The following is a 20,235-nucleotide window of genomic DNA, read 5'->3' as shown; positions in this document are numbered from 1 at the left end:
CTTCAATTCCGCACGATTCGCTCAATTGAAACTTCCAAAGCGTATAGCTAGCGGAAACGTTCGGGCGCACAAATCGTGCACGCGCCTTGGCCTGGTGCGGCCTCTAATCCTACCCGCCGTATGCATTGCATCATTTGCGCAAACCTCGGCTGCTCGGTTTGCTTTTGCGGGGCGTCGTTGATAGCGGCACGAAAGATGCGCGACCGTTTCGTTAATCAAGAAAATTTATTTTATCTACGTGTCTTCCATCGCATTGGGTGGTGGCATGGGGCGGGGCATGGAGCTTGTTTTTGCAGGGAGCGAGGAAATATGGGAAGCGCCCAGGACGGAAGCGGAAGCGTGTGTGTTTTATGTAGAAAGTTCTCAAGACTTTCGGCGGATGCTGCTTGTTGGTTAGCGCTGTTTCGTGCGTCGTCACGTCCCCGAGTGAATGAATGACATGAGTGTATGTGTCTGTGTGTGTGTGCTTAGCAAAAACAGTATATTTAACGAACGCGCAGCGTGAAATAAGTGAATACTGTTTAAAAATGCCCGGATGTCTGTTAGGTTCAAAAGTTTCATTCCGCTTGTGGAGCGAAAAGGAGGGCGAAAAGGAAACGCTTTTTGCCAACAGGTCAAACCACACTGGCGGGGGCACCATTGTCTCTATCGGATTGTGTCTAAGCTAAGCGTGATTGTATGTTTAAAGTGTGTACTTGAACGAGTTTTTGCTCTAATCTTAATTCATACAAGAAGCGCTTTCCACGTGCAATAGAATTTATCACGAACGAAAAAAATCCTTCGTTAGAAAAATAGTGTCTCACACTTCCGCGGTTGCACTGTAAGTGTACTCTATGTAGTACAAAAAAAAATCATTCTAAACTAACCATCCTTTTAAGCACTCTGCACAAAATTCACAAAAGCCTCGCTGAAACAATGCCAACGTTAAACAAAAAAGCTCCTACCTACCGCCCTGTGGAAAAATTTCCGCAACGGATCTTGTGATGATTTTTTTCCCCCACCAACCGAAGCTCGAACCGAAAACATTCAACCAGAAAGAAAAACCCACCGCTCGGCACTGAATAAATTGTGCTGCTCTGCTGGTTGAACAAGTTTTGATAGTGCAGTTTAAGTGTCCATTGTTGATAGCAAACAATTCGTGCAGTTTTTCCTGCTGTCCGTTGTCTATCGTCGTCCTGCCCGTTTTAATGTTCTATTTCTATTTTTCTCTCCAACAGGAAGCAAAGGATTACAAACTGAACGTGGATGGAGGCGCACTGTGCGAGTGTATATAGATACACATTTCTTCGGCAAACGTTTCGAGCTGCCTAGGCAATCCCGGGGTGAAAGCAAAACCCACGGCCGCTCAACAATTCGTCGTAGTGTAGTGAAACACATCAGAAAGACGGCCAGCGACAAGTCCTTGACGTTTGTTTTTCCACGCAATCCAACCAGTCGACTAGCCAGCCGGGAGGGAGACAGTGGTAGTGAAAATTTTATTTCCTCTTGATTTCCTCGGTGCGTTTGCGAGACCGAAGTGGGTCGCGTATCGCAAGAAAATGTTAATTTGGTGCTAGTTTTCCAGCATTCCGACACTTGTTTTCTCCAGCCGTGTGAGGGCAATCGGTGAAACAAACGACGAACGCGACCGGGCGAATCACACCCCGAAGGTGTACATCGTACGCTCGTGTGTGTGTGTGTATGTGTATATGTGCTGTGTGCGTGCATGTGTGTGCGGAAAGGGAGGGAAAATTGTATTGAGCAAAGTGATTTATTCATTGCCCGGAAGGTGAATGTCGTGCGTGGTGGCGCCTCTGCTCGGTTTGTGATTGGTGCGCGCGTGTGTGTTTTTTATTTTATTTTATTTTCTCGCATTGTGTGTTAGTTGTGCTTCCCGGAGTGGGTGGCAATTTTCGCCCCCCTCCTGCTGAAATACACACACCCATCAAATGTGTGCGTGTGTGTGTTTGTGTGAGTGATACGCAATTTTACACTGGTAACCGGCAACGCTTCAAAGTGGCAGAAGATTGAGACGTGTGTGGTGCTGTTTCAATTTCTTGTGAAGCTTTTTCGAGCATCTTCGTCCAATTCAAGCCGTGTGGCGGTGTGCGAATAAGTTGTCCGTGCGAAGTGGGCTGGAGCAAAAGGTGAAAAGTTATTGGATTATGTATCAATCACGTTTGCACGGCTGCAGTGCGTAGGGGGTAGTTGGTAGCGCGGGTTACTTGTATTGCTGCCCTTTTTTTATTGCCATTTGGTCCCCTGTTTGCTCCGGTTTGTGAAGTGAAACTGAATACGCGCACGGGAAAAGCGAGGTGTAGTGTTCGCAGTGAGTTTGTACCACGGCAGTCGCGTAGAACTTGGATTTTGGTTTTAACGCAGCCAACGGTAAGCGGTTTGGATGCTGTAGGCTGCAGTTTGGAAGGTAAGTTGTGGGTTTACTTTATAATTGAACAAGAAATTACACTTTGGCAGGAATGGTGTTGCCTGGACTTTTATTGTAGCAATGTGTTTAAAATAAGTCACACAAAATCTGCCCTACTGTCACGCATTACTGTGTATCTCCAATTAGGCGTACCAGGAACTGGAACTATTTCTAAATAAGCCTAATGTTTCCAATTTCCTCGAAACCAATCATAATCTCCCGACAGAAAGATATCAAGCTCCATAAAATACATTCCCCTTTTTTGCGAGAACGGGTTTACGACACTGTTTGATTGATGGCGCAGCACGATAGAGCAGACGGTCGCCTCTCTTGGACTTCTGGCCCATAAGCTACGTACTCATAGCCACATACACGCACGTGGTCGGCGTGATAATAAAAGAAAAAGACAAAACGCCCAAACCTTGTCAAACCTTGTCGATCAACGGGCGACGGCAGCACGAAACAAAAATTATCGTAAAAAGAAGGTGTAATTGAATTATTGATGAGAAATCGCACACTCCTGAAGCACACGTTTCCGGACAGTCCAAGGTCGAAAAACGGATCGAGGTCAGAGTTTTCACCGCCACCGGGGGACGGATGCTAACCATCCGAAGGGTTTTTACCTTCTATTATTGGGCACGTTTTGATTCGATGATCATCCGAAGTGTGGAGCGTGCGTGTGTGTCTTTCTTCTTTGGAACAATCCGAAGGTTGCATCATGGCTCACTTCAGCCGAGGAAGGCTGATAGTGGTGCAGGTGATGATGGACGGGAATGTCTGCAGGCAATGGCGCAACACCCGCTACGACCAACGAGTCGGGAGACCCAAAGTTTGAAGTTATTAATATTTATGGCAGCCAGAGGTGTTTGCCGGTAGTGTAGTGCTGGTTGGAAGTTTCCGTCCAACACCTCCTACGCGGCTGCGTATGAGCAACACGGGCACACGGGGATTGATCTCTTTATATTCCGGTATCGGTATCTTGTGCGTGTTAAATTTAAGGGACCCGCACGCACTCCGGCACACTTCTCACGACAGGAACTCCTTCCCCTCCCCGCCCCGCAACGGGTGATAGGGATTTGGGAAAATTAAGCTGCGACCGGAATGTCCTGCTGGCTTTGAAGCAATCGGTCCACAATATGGTGTGAATTATTTGGTAGCTTGTTTCGTTCGTGATTGACATTTCTTCATCGGAGCTGTAGGAGGACATCGTAATGCTGACTGACCTTCCGATACGCCTCGTACCACCTGGGTTCGTTGGGGTGGATTGATAAGATGATTGTTGTTCCATTACAGTGGAAGGAGGGAAGGAATTTTAGTGTCTCCTTTATGCGTGTGGGATTGTTCTTCAGCTGGAGCAGCTTTAATGCTTCTTTGATTTCTGTTGACAGTGGCTTCAAATTAATGATTTTGGTCCCAATCAGCAGTACAAAAAGTTTCGCTCCGGTTTTGCACAGTCATTAAGGTGTTTGTGCTTTTATTGATTGCTTTTAACTTTTGCCGAACGTCAAACCGTTTTGTGTTAACAAACAGTCCAAAACTTAAAACGCCTTAAAATGAAACGACCGATTTTCGATTTTCGTGTCTGTTCTGCCTTCTTCATCGATATGACATGGCAAGGACAAAAGTTGGTGCCTTCATTCCCTCCCCCCCCTTGCCAATTTCGCATCACCGGATCAATGAATTGTTGCCTGGTGTGTGCGTGTGTTTTCGCCTATCCCTCATTCGGTGGTGGCCTGGTGGGGCGATAAAAGTTTTCGACAGATATAAGGCAACAGCGAACGGAAACCTTCACTCTCACTCTCACCCGTTTCCTCTTTTCCCCCCTTTTCGGTGAAACTTTTGATTTATGCTGACGGTTGTAACCGGTTGTTGGATGTTCTTCTTTTGTTTTGTGGTTCTGTATGCTTCAGGACCAACTTTGCTGACCATATTAAGTGTTTCCGAGTGCGATCGTCGTTCTGCTTGGTCGTATTTTCGGCATTATTTTATTGGATTAACATAAATGGTGGTGCCGGCTAAGGATGGCAGCCCCCATGCAGCAGCAGAGCGTTCCGGGCGCACGGCGCGTATGAATATAAAATTGTGCACGGATGTATAGCGGTCAAACTTGTTTGGGAACATGAGACGGAACCGAAAGTTTGTAGGGTTTCCCCGAAAAACATGACGGCCGGATTAAGGGATGAAAATGAAAGCTGATGGTAAAGGGCAAGGGTGTGAATGATGGTGGTGCAGCAACGGGGATGCATGAAAGTTGTTTCCAGTTTGAACAGTGCAAAAAAAAATTGATTTAAATAGAAAATAAATAATTCCAGTGACTTTGTGTCATCCATTACTCATCGCCTCGTAGAAAAAGTATTTTTATAGTTTCGAAGGCTAAAAATCATTCATGAATTCAGCTAAAGAACTGTTGCTAAAGAAGAAACGTGCGCTAAACTGTAAATAGAAAGCAATAAAAAAAAGAATACAAAGTAAATAATTATTCATCATGGAAATCACTCATCCATACACTAAAACTGCGCCGTTTCTTATTCGTGCCTCGCACTCAGAAGGTTTACATCATCACTCCTTCTTCTCTTCTTACGCTTCTTTTTCTGCTTCTTTTTGGAATAAATTTGTCATCATTTCGAATGCATCGATTCGTGCTGGTTGAATTCATTTTTATTCCCACCGACTCCTTCCGACGCTGTTTCGTTTGAATCGTTCGAATTGTAGTGCGATTCATCAACAGGCACATTCTCGTCATCATTGCAATGTCGTTAACATGTCGCCCGGCTTCCACAGCACTTCTCTCCCGGCTTCCAAACATTTCTCCACTACGCTGCAATGTTTCGGAAAAGCGTCGTAAAAAATAAAAGAACAAAAACAAACTGGAGTTCGAGTGAAGAGCAAAGGAAAAAAAACATATAAATATAATAAAACTTACCCCACAAGAAACCTTTCACCCCGTTGCGTTACGTGTACGTTTCGCAGGGCGAGATGCAATGCTCTGCTGGTCTGGGCGGACACACTGCAGACGGTGGACGCGAATGACGAATCGTTCGAATCGTTGGTAAATGAATTTTTATGCCAGCTTCGCTCATTCCGTATTCTTCGCTATTTTGGCTTCAAATGTTGTTCGAGCGGGGCGGGAACAGGAGGGTAAGCAAAGCGACCGAACCCCGTCAAGTGGCCCTGAGCCGCGCACGTTATTCAATTGATTTGAACTTTCTGATCTGTGGACAGTTCGTGACATCTTATTGTTGGAGTGTGTGTGTGCGCGCGCGTTTTTTCCCCTTCGTTTATTTGTTCGTTCTCTTTCTCTCTGTCGTTCACAAGTGTTGTGTTGGGATCGTTGTTTGCGATGTGGGTTTTTTTGCTTTTTGCTTTCGGGGTGCCAGCGGGAACACCATATTTGCACTCGATATGCTTCGACAGAACAAACCGAACACACAAAACTCTTCCCTTCAGCGTGTGGCGACCGCCCCGAGGGGCAGGGAGAGCACTTAAACTTGGGCTCTTGAGAGAGGAAAATAAAACTGAAATCGGAAAGCCGACGTCAAGTTGTTTGCCCCCCACCCGTCGATCAGAGAAGTACAGAGCAGTTTGGAGACGAACGGACGGAACCAAATCTTACTAACAAATACAACAAAGAAAGAAAAGATTCTTATGGTAAACAGCTACACCGGGAAGAACCGGGGGGGGGGGGGGGGGGGGAGATTGACTCGTAAAAATTCGCTTAACATGCCAAAATGAAATTCACGACGCAAAGCAGGAACCCCCGAGGACAGGGGCTCGCGCGCGTTTAGTGTTTCGCTCTGGTCGCTCTGTTCTGCCCCCGTTGTCTCTAACGCTCGTCGGGTGGGGCTGGGGTGAAAGATGGCAGGTTTCGTTGAAGCGTCTTTCATCTTACACACTGCCCGCGAACGTTGAATTGTTGATCTCAATGGTGCTTTCCATTATTTGGCGACCGGGTGCGCTCGCTCGGTCTCGTTCGCTTCCTCGCGGGGCTAACGAACAGGAAGGGCAGTAACCGGTGAGGCATGTGGTACATTTTATTCTAAACACAAACTCCCCCGGCTTGAACGGTTTGCGCGGTTTAGGTGGCGAGCGCATGGAATTTTGCATACTGCTAAGATTATGCCTGCCGGATGGACGGTGCCGGCACGGCCCAACTGTCGATCGTGAAGGGGAGATCGCACCGCGGTCTTCTTAATTTATATGCGTTTTAGACATTGTTTTTTTTTTTTTTGTTGGTGAATGTCTGCGTATCTCCTGACACACGCTCTCTCTCTCTCTCCCTCACACGCGCCCTAGAGAACCATAAACGATGAGTCATTTTAATGAGAAAAGTTCTGACCCGTCTGCTGGTGCCGATGCTGTGCAGCGTTTTTATGTGTATTGGCGATTGTGGATTAGGAGGGAAAAATATTTCATGCAAATTGTTAGCAATGGCTAGAGAAGAAATTTGCCATTTCCGCACCACTCTCCCTGCCACCTCTTTACTGCTGTGTTTCTCTGTGAAGTCTCGAGCGCGAATAATCCGAGTGAATTAGCATTAAACGCGTGTGGCGTACGCTTCATGGCACAAGTTTTGAACGGTTTGAATGGGAACATTTGTTAGAATGTTTTTTTTTCTTGTTGATGTCGAAGAATGTGCTATCGATCGAGGAATCGATAAACCCCACCATCACCACCACCTTCATCCCGTGTATATGAAGCGGTCATCCTCTCACGCTGCTGCTGCTGCTGCGTGCCCGGTTGAGACGATGGCAGAAAGTTGTTCTTTTGTGTTAGCGCAGCACATCTTTCTAAACTTTCGTGAATCGTGACGCTAAAACAGGCCGATAGATTCAGGTTGGAAAAGCAAAAGGCAAGGGAAGCAAAACGCTTGTACTCGCGTAAGCAGCGCGCGGTTTCGCGAAGGCGGTAGTATGATGATGCTAGCCCGCAATCTTAACGGCCCATCTTGACCCCCTGAAATCGATGACTCACGACGGAACAATAATCTTGTACGGCGGGCGTGCGCTTGGGGCCAATGAGAGCATCCTCCGGCTGGGGAAGGTGGGAGAGAATGTCGCTGATAGTGCAAGAGATAGAAGGAAGGGAGAACGATTAGAAAAAAGAAAATTTAATATTATTAAATTGAACCCTCATACAGACGATTTTGTTTGCAAGTGTGGTTGCACATCGTGAGATTGTTCAGTATTGTTTGAACATAAGCTACGGAATGTAAACTGTATATTTATTATGGAAAAAGGTTGCTTCCGAAGAGAAAATTTGCTGCCATGTAATATAGCTGTAGCGTTTTCACTTATTGAAACTATCGCGCCAACGATATTCTGATCAATCAAATGAACATAAAATATGCGATTTCATTGACAAATACAACCTTTTGGTCACACTCTCTACCAAACGGTCACACTGTGGTGCAGACAGCGGCAGCAGCAATATGCCAGTCACGAGGGCCGAATGATTTCATCGTTCTCGATCATCCCCCACGGTTCTTTCGATCAACATCGAACATGCTCGTGGGCGCACTTTGCCCGCCAGTGAGATGTCTCACTCGCCTCCCTTTTTCCTTCCCCGCCCATTCCCTCCATCGCGGTGATAGTCTCCGAGCTTGACTCAGATTTATGGTGGAAGCAGCGAAGAAGCATCGCGAAGCATTTTGCTCCATTTCGCCGTACCCAGCGGAACAAAAACACAAAAACCGTTGAAACATGCTTGTACGGCTTATTTTTATTGTACGCCTGGCTAATGATGATGATGAACATACCACGGCGTACGTGTTCAACGGGAGACAGAGCAATAACAAAAACAAAAACCAAAAAAAGCTGAACCATACATAACGCAAACACATCAAGAATCGTGCTCGGGTTCGAGCTGCGAAAGTTGTACGCATCGATGAGTTTGATTGTGCTGACCAAACTTTTTCGCTGGGGCCCCGGTTCCCGGTGACTCCCGGACCGGTCGGGACACAGGCAAAAACATGGTCACAAGATAAGCGACTGTTTTGTTTGCGCATGATAAAATACCGTGCTGATAAGCGCGGAATCCTGAAAAGGGGAGAGGAGGACGGTAAGCAGGCTGGTTGTCGCAACGGTCGCAAATAGATCGGCTACCATTTCCGGTGTACGCAGCGTCGCTGTACGTCTTGCACATTTATGCTCCGTCAAGAAGAAATGGTTTCTCCTATTGTTAGACGGTGGCTTCGAGGAGGAAAGAACTTCTCCGCACGGCGATGGACGTGTTTATTTTAATATGGATGAGGTTGCGGAGGCAAAAATAGCATAACGATATTGTTTGCTGGGCAAACATTGGCAAAACTCCGCGCGGTGTTTGCTGTGTGTGTAAGGCTCGTGTGATCCGGAGGAAGTGCTGTATTGCGCACGGTCTTTGGCGTTCCTCTCCGTACTCCCGATGAGTCGTCCACGTGAGAAACGGAATCTGCACGGTGAGTGGTAATCGTACCGTAGGTACCACATCGTGCTGTATGGGCGTAATCTAGCATAAACACACGGCTGTTCTTTGCTGTTATTTTATTTGCTTCTATTTACAAAACCGCAAACGTAAGGCAGGAAAACGTAAGCAACGGCTGCAACGGCGTACGTGACTATTTGTTTACCAACATCGGAACCCATCGGGACAAATATTTAATCGTACGCGCTTGGAAATGATGCTTTAGGTGCTCATTATAGTTTTGTTGTAGTGTTTCGATCAGCTCATTTTTGTGTGATCATGTTCAGTTATTAGGGTTATTCATTGTAGTCGTTTGACTAGGAAGTCCGAGGTCTTCAGGGCATAGTCTGTAGCTCAAATTACAGACGCGTGATGAAGGTAATGTGACCATCACTCTACAGTGGAACCGTATTGGGGTAATTTTGTTCGCTCTGGTGCTGTAAGATGCTGTAAAAGAATAAACCCAGTTTTTTTTCGCCATCACAGCTTTTCGAGGAAATTTGATCAAATCGTTTATTTTTCCTAGATTCGTTGGAAAGCAAACAATCTACGAAAATCTCAATAGGTCGCCATACCCTTATAAAATCCAGCCGTAATTTACAATTTCACTCGTTTTAGTGGACCCAATCTAATCGACCATGCTTTCCAGACTATTAGACTAGCTGTTAATTAAATAGTTAATTAAAATCCAAGAGCGATATGCGTTACGTAATTTATGGATAGCCTCCCATAAACCTAAGTGTTGAACCTTAGTTGCACTTAACATCTCGTTACCAAGCCAAGAATGTAACATGTTTGCTTGACGAAGCTCTGCTTCGTATCGGTTCAATGACGCTTATTAAATTACGTTGATGGTAACCAATATTACAGAAAGTTTTACTCTTTAAAATAACCTATTATCGGGCACAGCAGTGTGGGGACGAGTAGATTGCTTACTCTCCCACACCCGCGCACAGACGTTAAGTCATTAGCGCTGGTTCGAAATTGCATCACTTGCACACGAAGCAAGACGGACGATTATAGCAGGAGGATGCAAAACTCAATCCCGCTCGCTGGCGATGGTTAATTAGTATTGCACGATATTGGAAACCGCTCACCATGCCGTGGTGGCGAGCAAAACGCAAAGAATCGATAGGAAAAGTGCCCATGAGCGGCAAAGTTGGTAGCACATTTCTGTCGCAAACAGGGGCTCAACCCGGTTACGGCTTTGCGGGGCTTTTGATTGGCAGCACCACTGGCGGCACCGCCAGCGTAAGTATAAGTTTCCATCTACGGTATTGAGTGGCCGTCTTTCGTTTCAGTGTAGGGATTGCTAGGGAGGACAGCATGAGAAGGGAGGGTTAAAACAACCAAGGGAGTTAATTTTTAACCCATCCTTCGCAACCGCTCTCAACCACTGAAGCAAAAGTTTGTGGAGAAGCGGGCGCTAAAAGGGCGAAAAGAGCAAAAAATGTATATCGTGTGTTAAATGTCGTACCATCACGGTCTCCTGCCTTCCCACTCTCCGCTTAATTCACTGTCTGGGCACGTTAACATGCGCTCTCAGCTTCATTACGAAGGGCACCCCGAGAGTTGGTGGCGTCGGTTATGCGATATCTTGTGCAAAACCGGTCTCTTAAATTATCTCAAATTACTCGATGATGTCATCACCCAGCGTCGTCGTTGTCGTGGTCGTCGTTGCCGTTGTCGCTCGACGGTGTTATGCTGGGCGTGGTGGACACAGAGTCCGTGGGTACTCGATGCAAATTGGCTTATATCACGTGACATCCGACTCTACCAGCATGAGGCCAATATCTTGCGACCGCCATGGTATGCAGCGTCCGTGGACACACCATCACTTCATTTAGTTCTTAATAATTAGCAAACCCCCTTGTGATAGTTGCTTCCCCATTTCCACGGTTGAGGGTGACAGCAAAGGGGGTTTTCCAGACGATTAAAATGACTTTTTGTCACTTTCACAGAAATCTAGACATACATATAGATTGGGGATTTGCGCTTCGGAGAGTTGGAGAGAATGGATTTGGGAGTTCAGAAACTGGCAACATCATCTCCCGCATTGTGGTGTTTCTGTAGAACACCGGCAAATCTCCAATGTGTTTTAGTGTAAACTTGCCACGAATCCTGCCTTAAAATAAGTTATTCCTTCACGCTTCACGCTTAAAGTAATTACACACGCTGCGTCTAAATTAAAGTTTCAAACAGCAACGACACGAACAGCGCAAGCCGAACGGAAAACTTTGTCATAGCAGGCTTTACGCGTCGTTGCCGTGTGCCATGGTTTGCCTTTTGCTTGGAGTTTGGCGCGCTTGTGCGCTCGGGCACAGTGGCAGTGTCAATATCGCTCCAAAAAAAACCCATCTCCCCGAATATTGATTAACTATTCAACCGGGAGCTGAAGCGACACGGCACTCCCGGGGCGGTCGGACAAAGTTCCTGCAAAACTTGTGTTGATTTGTTGAAACTATTCTGCCCGGTCTAAAATAGTCCTTATCGAGAGAGGCACACAGTTACCGTAACAGGCAAACCGTGCAGCCAGCGTGGGCGAACTTTTCCCCATTTTCATGCTACACGTGTTGTAGTATGCTGCATGTCAGTGGCTTTGGGTATGGTTGTGTATGTCGGCTGGTACACCTTTAGCGGCTGTTAATCATGTCAACTGCTGGTGGAGGCGAACCTCAAGCCTTCGCGTTGCCGACAGACTTTAGCCTTATAATAATAGCACGATGATGTTGGCAGAGACAGCCCCTGCAGGAAAGATGATGTTGTGTGTCTTCGCTGCCTGCCGCTGTGTGCCATTACGTGACAGAAACATTAGCTCCGACTAAGAACAAACAACGCTAGACGAAAAGCGTCAATGTTGGTGCCTTCTCGCCGGCGGCCTATCAAGTTAGGCCGATGAAGCACACGACGGGCACACGCCTGGAACTTCTTCCATTTTCTAGTGCCGTGCAAGTCTTGGCGCAAAAGGGGAATCAGAATGTTTTCTGTCGTTGACGATGTACCAAATGAATTTTGTACTAGCGCCCCCGTTCCCTGCTACAGCGCTGTTAGAGTGTAGCGAAAAAGGATACCACACAAAGTTAAAAATATTTTGAAACCTTTGTAGAATGCAGAAGCGACACAACGGATTAAAAAATTAGCAAACACATTCGAAAGCGTTAGAGTGCTTCGCCAAGCCCTTCCTTGGGCGGTGGGGCTTGAGTATTATTCAGATTAGGGATTCATTTAGAATGAATTTTTAAAGCTGGTACGGCTCGTAACCATTGCTTTGCTCGATGAGTCAACCGGCGTTCGGTTGCGGCAGGCACAATGATGTCGATCCAAATTTATGTGACGGGTTATCGTGTGTACCCTTTTTTACCGAATAAACATTCGCTCCATAATCTCCATTAGGGAGGCCGGCCTGTGTGTGTGTGTGTTTGTTTGTAATGGTTCGGAGAACTGGGACACTTTTTCCCTGGTACGTTGCGGGGTAGAATGGCAAAGCATTTTATAGATTCGGCTGGCTGCTTATTTCTACATCTCATATTTTCTTGATCGCTCCGAGAACGAGGGAAGCAAATGGTATTTTCCACTCCGGCTCGGAACACTCTGCTGCTTCCCGCTTCCCCCCTTCCTTGCAGCTCAGGCCTCCATTTTGAGGCGTGCGACAGGCCTTAAGTGGTACTGAGTGAAAAGGGATAAAAAGGTCAGTTGTCTGTTTTGTTTCGCTTGTTTGTGAGTTGGTGTAGCCAGATTGGAAAACATGGGAGAAAATCAATAATAATGGACCTTTTTATAACTTTGGACATTCACGGTGGGATAGCGCTGGATGGAATGGGACAAAACAAAAAATCATTAAGATAGTTTATGTACGACAATCTAGCCTATGAGTATCGTATTTAAGATATTGTTCGCGTTGTGTATTAAAATCGTTACTGAGCTTATGGTAATGCCTCTTCCAACGTCTGTTGACGAGTAAGAGAAGCGCAGAGGCAGTGGGAGCTCGCGTTAGTAAAGTGTTTACACTAATGGTATTTTTCAATCAAATAATTTCTCATTTTCTCTCAGCAAACCAAATCAGTTAGTCCACTGTGTGTAGAGTCGTCCAATTTCTGCTCCCCTGGGTTAGACCAAATGGCGCCTTTCTTGATTGAACTTGCGAATGCCAAACTTCGGCCCCGAAGGCTGAAACTGCAGATGGAAGTTGGCGAGGAATTTAATTAAAATCAATGCTGCTGACCTTTATCAGCGAACGACAGGCAAATTCCCGGGATGATCGTGTATTTTTGTGTTTACTTTAAAAAGCGCATCCTAATGAACGGCCGCTTGACTGTTCCGGCGAACGAATGCCTCCGGGGATCGGGCGATTCGAAGGGCTAGCAATTCGAAAGCACGAACCGCCCGACCGTCTCTGTGTGTTATTAAAACATTCCGCCTCGTGCGCTCCATCGTGTCTGTTTTGTGTTTTATTTTTGGGTTGAATTACCGTCCCCGGGTGGGCAATGGTGTGTAATTTTTTTTGTGTGTCTTCTCCCCATGCCCCAGGTCATGCTGGGATTGGGCGAACATTATCATGCTGCTTCGCCAACCAACCGCCGGAAGATGATGAATTGACGAGTGTGAACTCATCTCCTCGGGCATGTAAGTACGCCCGACGAGTCTTTCGGGAGAGTGAGGGAGGAGCTGACAAACGGCACTCGACGATGTCCGGCGTGAGGTGTAGCACACCAACAATCGTCTTGCGAAGAAAAACAACCCCCCCTGCAGTCCCCCCCCTCCTCCTCCTCTCACCCATCACACAACGCGAGAAAAGCGTCAATAACAAAGGGCGACGGGTGGGCAAAAATAGAAGTGATGATTTATGATTTTACTTCTGTCTTGGCTTTTCCGCGCTCACCCGCTCGAATGAGCAACTGCCTTGCTTCCCCATCTACCCGTCATCACAGCGAGAATCGAGGGTGTCCGAGGGCAGGCAGCACCTCCTACAAGGGAAGTGGGAGTAAGTCTTCTTCCAGGCACTCTGCTACTGCTGCTACTACTGCCTCTACCAGAGTCGGCTGGAAGCCAAATAATCATTAACGTAATGCGCGTTGGCTGGGTAATTTTCATCAAGCACAGTTCGCGGTTTCCCTCGTGCGGCCAAACAATCGATTTCTTCATTTTACGGCAGAAGAAGGTTAAAGCAGGTCATGGGGAGATGCAGCTGGGGGGGGGGGGGGGTGTAAGTGTTAAGGGAGTTTCGGGTTTTCGGCCAACCAATCCGAAGACGAAAGGCGGCAAAGGTCGTAGCGGTCAGACCACCGAGCTTAAGCACACTCACCTAGACTGTGCTGAGTAATGAACAGTGTTTTTCACACCTTTAAGCCAGTGAGCACGCGAGAACACCACCGGATGAGACTATCGGATGGGGTGTGAGGGTGAAAATTGAGCGTCACATCCCCTTTTTGAATAAACAATAGTTACACCTCCCGGTCCGCCGACGCGTTCCTTGGACAGCCCCCGGGCAAAAGCAATATTTATACCGTAAGAAAGTGTCTTCCTTTTATTTTATTTACGCAAACGGTCGAAGGTGTGCGCGGAGAGCCCTTTTGCCTTCGATTGGTTATAAGCTGCGTGGCGTGGACGGGTATGCTGACCCGAGGATGTTTTTTGTTCTTTTTCTTTTTTGCTTTACACCTTATGACCCGAACCATAAATTAAGCTTATAGAGTGGCTTATGTGTATCGAAGGTGTAGTTATTTGTAGGAGATGGTGTACCGTACCCTGCGTTCTTCGTGCGGTATCGTGCGGTAGGTCCTAAAAGCCAAAAATACCGTAACGTGCACGGAACGCGAGATGCCGTGAATGTCGCTACTAAACGCTAGACCAAAGCCACGCCAAGGTTGTGCGCTCTGGGTTCGGGTTTGGCGCGTTGATCGGTGAAAAGAACGGGCGTTAGCGTGGAAAATTATGAACTCCAGCGCCCGGCGGCCTCCGTGATTGAAGGTTATCGCTTTCTTGATAATGATCTAGCGCAAAAAAATGGGAAAAGCAGTGTGAAAATGCCGCCACCGCAAGCGCTGGCAGGGCGGGGGCTGTGTTTTATCGATTTTAACGTACCCGACCAGGAGGTGATGATATGGTTGAAATTGGATTTATATTTTACCTCGAAAGATGGAAGTTAGCTTAGCGGCGGTTTTGCTTGTTAGGAAATGGTTGTTGGAATTCGTTTACTTGCAGGTGTAGTTGGTGTTAATTAAGGGGTGATTTATTTTGTTTTTCTTGTGATTTGAAGTGTTGTCGTGACGATATGTACGTGCCATACAGCTCTGTTGCATAAATCGCTCGTCCGTAAACCAGTTAGCGCTCCTGGGGAGAGAAAATGCTAATTGCCATATTTCTCGCCGGAAGTGTCAGTGCACATCGCAACTAATGAGTAAAGATTTTTAAACCTTTTATCTGCTTGTTGTAAGGCGCTGTGGTAAATCGATGTCAAGGTTTTCTTTTAATAGCAGTATTTTTTAGTATATTTTTTAGTATTTTTTATAGCAGTAGTAACAAAAAAAGTCTTTAGCAGCGCAGAATGTTTGGTTGGTGATAATCGTTTTTTTAGTGTTTTTTTACTTTTTGAATTGCAACGAAAAAGAAAACTCGTTTTACATGCAGATTTAACTGGTTAAGTTATGTTCGAATATTAGTTTTTGGAGAATTTCAAAAACCAGTTGAAAATCGACCCCAATTTTTTTATAAAAACGATATAAAAATGCTATTAAAAAATAACAAGACAAAGGTATCGGTGAAAGCTGCTGTACTTGATAAATATGCTGCTTTGCTGTGAAGGAATGGAATGTATCTGAACTATTCGTTGCATTAAAACTATCTTCACAATCTGCCCGATGCATCGTTGCAAGTCTCTCGTGCAATCGAAAATTTCAAACGAATGCCAAGCGATCCCCGACGACTGCGGAGCGTCCAAATGGTGGTTTGCGTACTTTCCCAAACCCCGTCACCGGAACAGCAGGAACGACCAGCATACTGTGCAGCAAGAAGTCCCATTTATTAGCATGCCCGCTCCCACCGGAGAATTGACGAGAACAACCGAATTTGCAAGCACCGGGAACGGGTGTGACGCTCTCGCCTTTTCAGCAAAGGCCACAGTCACGGCGAAGCGAGCTGAGGTCATCTCGATGTGACAAATGCAACGGTGGTGGTGTGTGTTTTTGGTAAGAGCAGATTGTACTCCGTTTAAGGTGGTTGGTCCCATTGATGTCTGAGACGGAGAATGGAGTGTTTTTTTTTTTTTGGTCGCTTTCTCTCTTGCACAGCTCACCACAGCAAAGGGACACGAACGTTGCTCTGAACGCTATCTGTCCCCGGAATGCCACGGACTGCACTTCTCAGTGTTTGAGATTTTACCGTTTCAAAGGTGCGGTAGGTTTCACGCAGCGTAGAAGAGGACGGTAGTGAGCCCGTAGGTGCCGGAGCTCAGGATTTGTCATTCTGAGATTAAATTCAATCTGTTGCGGGATGCTCTCGACGATGGGTTTGAAATATGGAGTGTTCAATGTGGTCTGTCTCACCCGGTCCAGCTCAGTATCGTGTGGAGACGTTCCTATTATCCCTGCTGCTTTGCAGAGCCGGCACAAACTGTATGCATGAGCCGAACGAAGGTCTAGTCCTCAGGAGCAGTACGGTAGCTTGTTTGCTAAGCTTCGTTTACTTTCGACCCAGTGCTGGGATTGTACAGCCAACGGACCGGCCTCATCTCCGCATCTTGCGTTCGCAATAACTGCGCACGAACCTGCCTGAAGTTGTCAAATTAACACCACACCCAAGACCCCCCGACCGTCGTATCCGATGCACGCATCAAAGCGGCACGCTTAATTATCGCCCCACGGTGGCGGCTATGCTGGGGCCTCTATTTTTAGCAGCCTCCGTGTGCATCAAGGACAGCTTCCCGCTTGCTACTGCTGCTGCTGCATTGCCTGGGTAATTAAAATCCCCTTTTCTGCATCTGCACGCGCATTCATGGTTAATAAGCCAGACGCGCCCAATGCCCGTGTACCCAATGCCACACAGAGCACGGAAGTGGTGTGCGTTGGGTCAGGAGACAGCCAGATAAGATAGTGCCCCTGGTGCCCCAGGATGAACTGCTCTGAGCTCTTGGAGTGGGGTGAATTTTCCACATTTCACCATTTCTTTCGCCGGGCGTCGTCTTTTATGCGGCACTCGCGCTGTTTTGCTCACGCCGTGTAGAAATGCCGAGGGGCTGACAAACATGCCTGAAGGTGGATCAGCACAGTATAAAACCAACGCCAAAAAGGGACGGCGGTGGTGCGGTTCGGGGGTTTGAATTCTTTCAGCCCGGTACACCGTATCTACATGAACATGCCGAGCGCGGCCATTGCCCAAGTATGTCGACGCCGTCCCAGTGTGGTGCCAGTGCCGAAAATTGGACTGCTTCAAATTCCACGAGTTCCTTGCTCCTTGGGTGGAGCTGAACCTCGGCCCAGACACACCGAAGCACACTGCACGGTTCCATAAATTTCAACCACACCCATCCCGAATGGTCTTCGCTGTGCTGTACTGCTGGTTGGTTTGTAGTGCAACGCTGGGACACATTCCAGGCGTCTAGGCGATGCACCGCCAGCTAGTGGGAAGGCACGCTACATAAGTCACCGCACTGCATCCGTCTGCATTCGCCAACGAGGGCTTGCTGGTTGGGAGTCGAGCGCTTTCTTCAAGATTTGGACGAATCTGCCAACCGGGAACGACCCCGGACGAACGCCTGAGGGCGGGCCGAACAAACAGTGCAATGGTGGAATGGTGAAGTTTGACCTTTCGTGTGCTCGGATCCGCCCCAGATCGCGCTTATAGCGCAGGCATTCCCGTTGGTAGGGTGTGAGAAAACGATGTCAAGCTGTGTGTGGAACCGGTGAATGAGGCAGTGAAAACTCATCTCGAGAACGGTGGGAAAAATCCATCACATTCCCTTTCTGTCTCAGGGGGTGCGTTTCAACACCGGTTCTAGAGCCGAGAGGTTCTTGAAAAAACACATGACCCTGCACGTTCTGCCTTTCTCTCTCTCCTTCTCTCTCTCTCTCTCTCTCTCACACACTCACTCTATCTCTCGCACGATTACGAAGAAGTTCATACGAGTTTAAGCAGCTGTAAATAGGGACAATGAAAAGTAAATCGTGCTCCATCCTCGTCTTAACCTCCTCTGAAGCGTTCTGGAGGAAAGCGTCTGAGCCTTTCCTTACGATTTGTTTCTTTTCAATTCATCTTCACGTTGGCACGATGTTGCATCCAGCGCACGCATATGGCTGTTGACATTTATCCTTTCGTACCTTTTTTTTTAGCATGACAATTTTCTTCCACTTCAAACGGCGTTGGAATGAGAATTCGTCGCATTTCTTTCCCCATTTTTTTTGTCGCACAGAAAATCACACTTGAAGATGCAACGGAATGTGTGACTGTACGGGGTGAAGTTTCCCGCCCGACGAGAGAGTGTTTCTGTCTAATTGGTGGAAAGATGTCAAGTGCGTTTGTGTGTGAGCGTATGCGTTTCGCGTTAAAATGGAACGACTCTGAGCAATGATGAAGCTGGCATTACAATGGGAAAAATAAATGCTTACAAGTGTGCGCATTCTTAATTGCCGGGTGAAGTGTGCGTGTTATGAGTTGGAATTGGATGTGAGGAACATTTATTACGGTACGATAGTTGCTTGCTTGCTCTGGAACGTCGATAGCAGGCGAGCAACCCGCGGGAATGATTAATTTATTTGTGAGGGATTTAAGATAAGGGGGCGCGTTTGTGGCATGTTTTTTTGGGCTTGCATCGTACATAATAATGCAAAATATAGGAACAAAATCAAAACCAACAAAACATCGTAAACAATGTAAATGCTTCAATGAAACGCTCTACAATTTTGTTAATCTTAATAAAAACCTTTAAGCTTGTGCATAAATCTTGACAAACGATTGAGTGTCAACACTAACTCAAGATGCTGCTTCTCTCCCAAAAGTTCACTCTATGTGGTAGAATAGCGGTTGAGCAAGTTAATGCACGCGTTGCGCCAGTTCTCTAAGCTCGCCCCGGGCTTAAGCGTGCATTGGCAGCATTACTCTCCGACCGACTATGGCGGCGGCAAGATAAGACACCGGCGCGCTCACCGGAGAACGGATGAAAGTTCAATAAACCACCACCATCACCACCACTGGCCAGCGTGGGTAAACATTGCACTTGCATTCTTGAGCTACAGTAATGATATGGTGCTCGATGCAACGAAGCAAAACCATCGCTGCCAGGCCAATGGTTTCCGTTGCAAGATAAGGTATGTGCACCTTCCCGACGGTTCCGACTTGTGGCGGGAATCGTAAACAGGGAAACAGTAAACTCTGGTACCAGTGCCGGAGCGGCGAATCAGCGAGTATGTGTTGTTAGCTAGCTACAGCATTGTTTTGAATTCCAGTTGCGTGTATGTGTGTGTGTGTGTGCGTTAGAATTATGATCGGCAACCATCACTGCCCCCCCCCCCATCTAATGCTTGAGAAATGAAATGAGATTGTGCATTCTAGCTCCGAAGCTACCATTGATACGCCAGCATTGTGGTCCGAGTCGAGGAACTTCGTCGGAAGGTAATGGCACGGATGCTAACCTTCCGAACTGGTCCCGGTTCCGAGAGTCGGTAAACAAATAAGCTTAGGGCCGCGCATTACCTTCTCCCGCCGGCTCACTGATAAGCGCAGCGTAAGCACGTTCAAAGCTCGATGCAGTGGCGGCGAACCCCTCCTTATCGAAACTTCTCCGTTGGCCGTTAATTCGTGCCACAAAGCCGTCCGAGAACGATTGCGCACAGCAAGCCCCGAGGTGTGTTGTTTATTTGAACGTCGGGTAGAGGTGAATGAAAGCGCCCTACGTTTGTTCTTTCCCACAGCGTCGTCTGTGCGGGGAAGTTTTCCCTGGTTTTCCGTGGAACTTGCAGTGAATAAATGCCATTGCGGAGGACGCGCGCGCGCGAAAGTCATCGCAACACCGCATCGTCCTTCTCCGTCACATGGTGGAAAGTTAAAAGCAATTATTGAAATTCGATTATCGCTCAGATGGATCAGTTTACCAGCCGAGCGTGTTGGAACGCTCGCAAGCGTTTGCCGTTTGACTAATGTGGATGCTTTTCTTTTCAATCGTATTTTATTATTATTATTATTATTTGTCCCCCTCGTCCGCTTACTGAGCAGCCCTCACGGTACTGTGCAGCTTTTCCTGCTGGCGTCTATTTGTTCGCTGGTATTTGTTTCGCAAGACAAGTACGCTGCTCAGAGCGTATTATTTTCCCTGCACCCTCCAACGAGTTTCGGGTGCGTTGCTTGCTTGCTTGCATCGACAGAATATTTCATCCTCCCCAGAATATTGTTGGCGTTGTACACTT

At 47.1% G+C, this 20,235-nt stretch overlaps 1 protein-coding gene across 13 annotated transcripts in view; it reads left to right on the top strand.

Annotated features, from left to right (window-relative positions):
* The window catches only part of LOC121590762, a 142,062-nt gene that overhangs the window by 18,355 nt on the left and 103,472 nt on the right, over positions 1 to 20,235 (top strand). For all 13 annotated transcript variants that reach the window (XM_041910720.1, XM_041910724.1, XM_041910723.1 and 10 more), the window contains one exon: positions 1,218 to 2,404. The gene's annotated coding sequence lies outside the window, so the exon portion shown is untranslated. The remainder of the gene's footprint in view (positions 1 to 1,217; positions 2,405 to 20,235) is intronic.

This window comes from Anopheles merus, chromosome 2R (genome assembly GCF_017562075.2).
Source record: "Anopheles merus strain MAF chromosome 2R, AmerM5.1, whole genome shotgun sequence".
NCBI lineage: Eukaryota > Metazoa > Arthropoda > Insecta > Diptera > Culicidae > Anopheles > Anopheles merus.
The sequence above is the reverse complement of the archived record's forward strand: the minus strand, read 5'-3'. Positions and strand labels throughout refer to the sequence as shown.